Here is a 9555-nt window from a genome sequence, read left to right as displayed (position 1 = left end):
GTTAAGTCCCATCTAAAGCTCATCCAGCACCATGGGAACCAGTTCGCTGTTATATTATAAGCCAACCTAACCTCCACTTTTACAGTTTCATACTTAATGTAAATGTGCCTGTTTGCCATAGCGTTCAACATTTATGTTACTTTTTGTAAACATGGTCAGTTTTTCTTGTTTTCTTGTGGGCTGTACACCATTCAAACATGTAATACATCATTTTGGCTGTATGTCAAAAGCATTAACAAGTATCAAGTGCTGACCTTGTTGGCCAGTACAGATATAATGTGTGACTGTTACCACTAGGTGTCAGTACAGGGCTTTAATTTTAGCCCATGTCTATGCTTGAATGATTTTTCACAGTTTTCAGTAGTGTGTATGTGTGTGAAAGGAAACGGACTATGCACAAGAGTTTTTGTTTGTGTATGCACTTCGTGTGTCTTAAGTGGTGTTTGTACATTTGCACTAGTCTAAGTGTGTGTGCGTGTTTGCATCTATGAAGCAATGTGCCTGTATGTTAATATGTGTGTGTGTGTGTGCATTTGTGTCTGTGTGTATGTGTGCTGTGGGCTCAAAAGAATGTCTCTTTCAGGTTGTGGACTCTCATTAAGATGCTCTGCCAGTGCATAATAAGCCAGCCATATGGTCAACATGGCGGTGGTATCTCCCCCACCTTCAGGTGGTTGAGTTTGAGAACAGTCCCACAATAATAACACACAGCAACCAGAGAGCAAGGCAGGAGAGCGAGCAGGTTTTATGGGTTTAATGTGAAGAAGCAAGATTGTTTGCAAGCTTTGCAAGCTTAAACATTACAAAAAAGATCTCTTATTGTTCATAAAAGGAGGTGGGCATGGCTATCAGATCACAAGAAGTTGTGTCAAGAGTTTGGCATCTGTCGTTTCTCAGTAGCAGTGATCCCAGCTCGACAGTCCTGCTCTATGATCTGTGAAATGTTGTTCACATCACAGTGGTAATGTCACTGAGGGCATTGTTACTGCTATTCACAGCTGATGCCTCTCAGATCTACAGAAAGGTCAGTAGCAAGGTACCTATCCCTGGCTCTGATTTGGACACACTGAAATGTTAAATGCGAAACTATAATTAGTAGCCATATGGACTGTGTGTTGAGAATAACTACTTGCTGTAGATACACATGGAGAGGCTGACTCTCACTATTTATCAGCTGTTCAGAGCCTGTAAAATGGCAAGGGAGGGGTAGGGTCATGAATGAAATGTTGAAATGAAACTAAACTCCCTAGATTGGCTGGGAATATCTGGTGGGAACCACTATCATCTTCATTCCCCTAAAGATATAATAGTTGAATTAATTTTAATTTTAACTGTGAATTAAGTGGCTCCCTGCAATGTGAAAGGGTTTCTGGTAATGCCGACGTCTCTGCCAATTCTGCAGCTGTATAAAGCTATAATCCTCTTTCAGCTAATTGTTTCTGGTGTGTATGGTTGAGTCCCCCTTATATAAGACTGTGGGCAGCTCACAAGCTCAAACTAGTATTGGTATTATGTTATTTAATTTAAGTATGTAGGATTTAGTGGCATCTAGCGGTGAAATTGGTATTTGCAACCATTTGAATACCACTCACCTCACCCTTCCCTTCCAACTGTGAAGGAAAAACTACGGTGGCCGCGAAACTCGCAAAAATACAAACAGCCCTTTCAGAGCCAGTGTTTGGTTGTTCTGGGCTTCTGTAGAAACATGGTGGTGGAACATGGCGACCTCCGTGGAAGTGGACCCGCTCCCTCTGTAGATGAAATAATGGCTTATTCTAAGGTAATGAAAACACAACAATTCTTATTTTCAGGTGATTATACTCTAATTTAGTTTTGACTCTAGGGACTGAAAGGAGACCTGTCCCAGACGACCTGAGAGGTCTGGATGGTTCATAATGTAGCAGAAGATCAGAAATGTATTTTGGCTCAAAACCATTCAGTGCTTTATAAAACAACAGCAGTATTTTTAAAATAAATTCTTTGACCGAAAGGAAGCCAGTGAGCTACTGCCACCCCAATAGGGCTGTCACTTTTTATTCAAAATTCGAACATTTGTTCGAACATGGGAAAAGTTAATATTCGAACTGTAATGGCATGTTCGCAGACAGAATTTACAGTCTGTAAGCGCAACAGACCATTTGAAGTAGTTTCTCTTGTCATTCAGCAGCTTGACCTATTACATGCCCTATTGACCTATCATAAACTAAGCTAATAATGTGATGTTATTTGCTACGAATGGAAGATACTAGCGAACAAAGCCATCCTGAGCAGACAATCACGACACCAAAGCATCTGAGAAGCAGTCTGTGGAAGTATTTTGGGTTCTACACCATAGATGGCAAAGTAACTAACAAAGATAAGGCTTTTTGTCGACTTTGTACAAAGCAGCTGTCTTACTCTACAACGACAACAAACCTGCTAGCTTGCCACCCAAGTGATGCAGTGGAGGCACCACAGATGAGTGGAGCAGCCTCAAGTGTACAACCTCATCTGACTGCCTACTATTCGGCACACTCAGCTCCAGCAGGCCCCTTGCCAGATGGCCCCTTGTAATAATGCCACCGCCGGTCACCGATTCTTGTCGGCAGGTAATATTGTAAATAAAAAGAGAGCCGCACTTGATCCTAATCAAGTTGATAAATTTGTGTTTCTGGCTAGTAATATCAGAAAGTAAGTCGGGCTGTTCAGCTTGCCTATCAGTTCTGTGTTTTACCTTGTATGCCACGTTATTAGTTCATTCTCTTCTGTTGTCTGTGATTTGACATTTTCTATTCAGGAAGGCTTTTTCATCTTAACTCTTATTACTGTTTTCTTTGTTGTGTGTTCTATGTCATAAATAATGAAGCACTTTGTGACTTTGTTTCACTAATGAAAAGTGTGGTACAAATTAAATGTATTATTACTGTGTACTTGAGAAAAACATTTAGCTTCCAACTGTTTCAGCAGATACATTCAGACGCCAAAGAAGATTGTAATGACACTGAGTAGGATGAATGTGAAGAGAATATTGCTGATCAGTACGTAAAGGAAAAATAAACAAACAAACAGTTTTTGAAAATTATGCACACCAAGAGCTCTATACCTGCCTGAGGGCAGTGATCTGCTCTGATTGTGCTGAAAGAATATATTTAGGTCAGAATCAGTTGAGGTGTGTACACACACACACACACACACACACACACACACAGTTGATTCATCCAGTCACATAGAACTATTCTTACAAACTGTGCTACTAGTTGTAAGGTCAAATTTGGTATCCCTCTGCATCTGGTTTGAAGAAAAAAAACTGTTTAAATCCAGTTTCTTCTGACCTTTTAGTTGATGTACATACAGTGCATCCGAAAACTATTCACAGCGCTTCACTTTTTACACATTTTGTTATGTTACAGCCTTATTCCAAAATTGATTAAATTCATTATTTTCCTCAAAATTCTACAAACAATACCCCATAATGACAATGTGAAAGAAATTTGTTTGAAATCTTTGCACATTTATTAAAAATAAAAAACGAAAAAAATCACATGTACATAAGTATTCACAGCAAGCACCTTTGGCACCAATTACAGCCTCAAGTCTTTTTGAGTATGATGCTACAAGCTTGACACACCTATTTGTGGGCAGTTTCTCCCATTCTTCTTTGCAGGACCTCTCAAGTTCCATCAGGTTGGATGGGGAGCGTCAGTGCACAGCCATTTTCACATCTCTCCAGAGATGTTCAGTCGGGTTCAAGTCTGGGCTCTGGCTGGGCCACTCGAGGACATTCACAGAGTTGTCCCGTAGCCACTCCTTTGTTATCTTGGCTGTGTGCTTAGGGTCGTCGTCCTGTTGGAAGATGAATCTTCGCCCCAGTCTGAGGTCCAGAGCGCTCTGGAGCAGGTTTTCATCAAGGATGTCTCTGTACATGGCTGCATTCATCTTTCCCTCGATTCTGACTAGTCTCCCAGTTCCTGCTGCTGAAAAACACCCCCACAGCATGATGCTACCTCCACCATGCTTCTCTGTAAGGATGGTATTGGTCAGGTGATGAGTGGTGCCTGGTGTCCTCCAGACATGAAGCTTGCCATTCAGGCCAAAGAGAATTTTGTTTCTCATGGTCTGAGAGTCCTTCAGGTGCCTTTTGGCAAACTCCACGCAGGCTGTCATGTGCCTTTTATTGAGGAGTGGCTTCCGTCTGGCCCCTCCACCATACAGGCCTGATTGGTGGAGTGCTGCAGAGATGGTTGTTCTTCTGGAAGGTTCTCCTCTCCTCTCTCCACAGAGAAACACCAGAGCTCTGTCAGAGTGACCTTCGGGTTCTTGGTCACCTCCCTGACTAAGGCCCTTCTCCCCCGATCACTCAGTTTGGCCGAGCGGCCAGCTCTAGGAAGAGTCCTGGTGGTTCCAAACTTCCTCCATATATGGATGATGGAGGCCACGGTGCTCATTGGGACCTTCAATGCTGCAGAAACTTTTCTGTACCCTTCCCCAGATCTGTGCCTTGATACAATCCTGTTTCAGAGGTCTACAAACAATTCCTTGGACTTTATGGCTTGGTTTGTGCTCTGACATGCACTGTGGGACCTTATATAGACAGGTGTGTGCCTTTCCAAATCATGTCCAATCAACTGAATTTACCACAGGTCGACTCCAATCAAGTTGCAGAAACATCTCAAGGATGATCAGTGGAAACAGGATGCACCAGAGCCCAATTTGAGTGTCATGGCAAAAGCTGTGAATACTTATGTACATGTGATTTTTTTCGTTTTTTATTTTTAATAAATTTGCAAAGATTTCAAACAAACCTCTTTCACATTGTCATTATGGGGTATTGTTTGTAGAATTTTGAGGAAAATAATGAATTTAATCAATTTTGGAATAAGGCTGTAACGTAACAAAATGTGTAAAAAGTGAAGCGCTGTGAATACTTTCCAGATGCACTGTAGGTGTCACATTAACTACCATCTCTCACTAAAAAACAATATGCAGCTTGGTGTCTGAAGTCTGCCAAAACAATTGCAGAGCAACTATATATAAACATCACTAAAGAAGTTGATCTCAGCAGAAACTGAAAAAAGGAAATGTGCTATTAGGGTAAATGTTCAGAAACATCAAATTCATCAAAGTGTTTTAGAACTGCGTTCTGCAAATGTGGCTGTATGTTGTCTGAAATAAAATGAGGATCAGGACAGTCTGCCATAAAAAAAGAAATGCCTTTGATCTGGCATTAGAATGGCACTTGTTTGACTTGAAATGCATTCAAAAATCCCAAATATAGGAGAGACACTGGTTGAGAGATTGACCGAATACAATTTTCACAATCCTAATAATAGAATAGCAATGAAAAGGTGCTGTGAAATCATCATTACAGAATGCTATTTTCTATGCAATGTATTTTAAATAGTTTGCAGGCTGGGCTAGGGATGCACAGATTGTGAAATTCGGAGCCGATATCGTTTAAAATAACAATTTGGCCGATACCGATGTTTTGTGTTGTTGTCTATTTTGTTTTTGTTATTTATTCCCCTTTTGTGCCAGGGAAACAAAGAAATCTTCATTATAAACAAATAAAGTCATTCAGCCCTTGATTACACTATCTTTGAATGAGCATAAAATTAAATCGTCCAAATTTATGAAACAACTTTTAATATAACCTTCTTTCACATGAAAAACATTCTTCTTTTGAAAAATAACTGCTTCAAAAGCCTTTTTAGCCTGCTATACAACAAATACAAATAACCAACACAAAATTGATGCGACACAACAGATGACAGCCACTGCCATCGATGAATGTCATCCTATTTGCTGATAGGCCGATAGCAGTCAACAAGGCGAATATTGATCAATACCGATGTTTGGCTGATATATTGGTGCATCCCAAGGCTGGTGAGTAAAATTACATGCAATGAGATTACACTAAATGAAGGATCAGCACAACACACACACCACCTGGTCCACAAGATGAGTCTGGTGGGAAGCATTTCTGGTATGCACATGATGTTTGTTGAAAATGTCATTTTACCACAAAAGTCTTGTTACATAATAACAAAGGAAAAGTCAAAAGTTAAGTCATGTTGGCCAAGTAGGAACCATGCATGTTACAGACACCCTGTACAATATAATGCAATATATTTTACAAAGAGCTCTGCAATATATCCTACCATTTTTGAGGCTGTAGTTTGTGATTGTTTTGTATAAGATTGATTTGTTTTAAAAGGCTATTCTGACATTTGGTTTATCCACGTCTGTAACTTATTGTTGGACAAAATACAGACAGTATTGGACAAGATACACTTTTGAATACAGTGCAACCCAATAAAACACCACTACAAATTGCAATCTCAAAAATTATCTTAGCAATCAGTCAGCACCTCTTTGACAGAACAGAATGATAAAGTTGATAAATGTGGAATTTATTGCTCATCTGCTATATTAGTCAGCAGTACATTGCATAGGGATTTCTATTTTTCTGGATCATAGTATATATTTTTCATGTGCTGTTACATTGCCAGACAGTATGCTGAACTTTGTGTTGGCCTGAAAAAAGCCAGCACCATGGCTCTAAAATTCACCTTGACCAAAGCCTAAAATACACATGATTGAATTTCTCCACTCAATGGCACACTTGACAGTGTTTTTCCCCTTCTATGATATGATTTCACAGTCAGAAGAGAAGGGGGGGGGGGTTAATTCTCTGAGAGACCATAAATCAGTCGTTAATCACAAAATAGGCTCTTAACCAGAGCAGGAAACTGACCCTTATTCCCCAACCACAGTGGCTGATGGCTCACAAATACTAGACACGGACTGTGTCAAAAGTCCAACACAGGCTTTAGCTCTAATGTGCAACTCGTCATTATTGACTTCAGACCTCGGGCATTACTCAGACTTGATAGTAAATTATCGATGAAGATTTCTCACCTTCAGCAACACAAGGGCAAAATTGTTTTCACAGGCCATAAATGTATTTTAACAGAGCTGTGTTAAGCTGTGTTAGTTGCAGCATGGTTTCTGCAGGATTTGTAATATACACTATAGCCTTTTCTCTTTATCCCTTTATTATTGTGTAGAAAACATGATAAAAAAATTATTAAAGACACCAACTGATTACATGAAAATGTGTAGGCTTCCTGAAAAGAGGGCAGCCTTGAGCCAATGCTTTTGCTATATTCTGTCTGTATTGTCAGACGTGTTAACAAGGCTTATTAACCTAATTCAAACTGTGCCTCAGTGTATCTAAATATGTATGTTCAATGCAATTTTTTTCCTGTAAATTGACAGGATTGCATTTCACCTGCAAAACATGTAGTGTTGCTACCACACAACTTTTTTTCTGATGTCTGTTTTCCACTGATGAAATTGGTGGTTAAACCAACAGTATTGTAAGTATACCAAGACATATTTTAATACATAAGTTTAAATTATTAGTATTTACCTTTTTTCCACTAAAAATGTAATACCTAAATGAATGGCATAGATTAAGGGCAGACTTGCTGCAGGTAAACTGCAGCATTGCCTTCATATAATAGATGTAGTTCTGGACAGTGGACATTTTTTCTCGCTGATCAAACAAAGGGGAAATTCAGGAGAGCTTGGACAGAAAGACAGACAGTGATGAAGACAGAGAATTTTATTTATTTCAGCTTTATTTAAGAGAGTGGCAGGCCATTTAATTTCAGAGGGAAAGATAAAACAAACATTTCACATTAAATGAAAGACCTTCTCAGAAGGAAAAGAAGGCAGGAGATATATTGATAGAAAGAAAGATGGAAACTATGTGTGTCATTACTTGAAGGATAGATGGCAGTAGTACTGCGTAACTTTGAGATTTACTTTGTATTTTAACTTTGTTCTTTACTTTTCATACCGAGATACGATTAAAAATGATGCTTTCTTAGCTTCTTATGGTACAATAGTAGGCATATGTGTGTGTGTCAGTGTGTATCAGTTATGTTAACCGTCATTATTGTGATCTAGCTTCTGGAAGAAATGCTGAAATTATAGGCGCTCACAGAGAAGTACATCGTCTCTTCTCTCAGCATGAGGCGAGGTTCCACTAAATTGACTGTAAACTGGCTCATTGCTACATTGCTATACCATTATTAGAAATGATGCAAATGTTTAATTAACCATTTTAGGCAACAAATAATTATATATTATTTAATGCTGTTCTCTACCAAACAATATAGCTGTTGAAGTACTTTTTAAATGATAAGGGTGCACTAGAAGCAACTCAAAAATAGCTTGTTCCAATCCTTTGACTGGCTTGAGTCACACCTTCTCCTGCCTCAACTGCTTAGTGGTGAACAGTGACGGTGCTCCTGGAAAAGGGCAAAAAGTACCTATTGTATCTCTTTTTAGTATGTCACAGGTGTGTGTTTGTCAGGTATCTTACAACACCTTAAAGTGTGACTTGGCCAATAAGAACAGAGGACATGAACTATGCCTTTTTATAACAAAGGCCCTGCAAATGTCGTATGGGGCTGTGTGTACAGTCGGTGAACTCTACTGATCAAGTGATGAACAAGCTCTGAGCGCGGCCCCGGTCTTTTTCTGTCTACTCTCATTTGCAATTCTATCAAATCCCAAAGTGACATATTCTACTTTCTGTACACCTCAGGACAGAATCACATTAAAATATTGTTGGTGTCCTGCAGAGAGAGATGCTGGAGGTGGGGGTGTGCTCAGAATGTGTGTGTGTGTGTACCAGCTTTAAGGAAGAACAACAAGCCAGATGGTATCAGCTTCTTTGTTCTGCTTTGTTTTCTTGTTTACTCACCTCTTTGTCTGTTTGTCTTTCCTTCTCTCTTTTTGTCTTTGAGTTTGGAATCAAGTTTTTGTTTCCAGCATACATTGAAATTAATTTGTATGTTCTTTTTGAAGAATTTTGATGAACGATATCATAGGACTTGTGATGTACACAAATAGGATATATTCATGTTGCACATCCTGATCTAGTCAATCTTTTGCTTGGTATCTACTGATGTACCTTTTTCTGTTTATCTCTTGCTTCCTTTTTCTGTCTTTGTGACACAAATAAACACGACAAGGGATTAGTTAATTAGTTAATTAATTTTCACTTCAACAAACTCAGGATGTAGATACATTTTGTTCAAATAAAAAAGACCTTTTCCCACAAAGATGTCATTACTTTGATTTTGGTTAAATTCAGATCAAGTCAGTCATAGCTGGAGTGGAGAGAACATTTATTTTGCCAGTAAAAAATTTTATTCCATCAAGTAAAACATTTTCAGCAAAACATGTCTGTATCAGATTAATAGGTGATAGTGTGCCCTGATGTGGAAAAATGAGTTACTTCACCTTGGAGTTGAATTGTGACACAACTCCCACAAAACCCCAACTCTTGTATTCATAAAGAATTATACAGCACCATCACAAATGTACTGCACTACATGTTATGGAAAATCTCAAAATGGCTGTGCACACAACAATATACATTTTTGTTCAGTCTGTTGTAATGTTGACATGATGGTGCATAAATTACCCAAGTGATCACTGATGAGGTGCACAGATTACAAGATTATTCCACTTGGAGAAATCCATGACTAGAGCAAATTA

General features: G+C 39.0%; 1 protein-coding gene across 2 annotated transcripts in view; it reads left to right on the top strand.

The window, feature by feature from the left end:
• Window positions 1-9555, top strand: part of LOC122876003 (CUB and sushi domain-containing protein 1-like) — a 491774-nt gene that overhangs the window by 26647 nt on the left and 455572 nt on the right. The gene's annotated exons all lie outside the window — the stretch shown is intronic.

The sequence above is a fragment of the Siniperca chuatsi genome, linkage group LG1 (assembly GCF_020085105.1).
Source record: "Siniperca chuatsi isolate FFG_IHB_CAS linkage group LG1, ASM2008510v1, whole genome shotgun sequence".
NCBI classification, from domain to species: Eukaryota; Metazoa; Chordata; class Actinopteri; order Centrarchiformes; family Sinipercidae; genus Siniperca; species Siniperca chuatsi.
The sequence above is the reverse complement of the archived record's forward strand: the minus strand, read 5'-3'. Positions and strand labels throughout refer to the sequence as shown.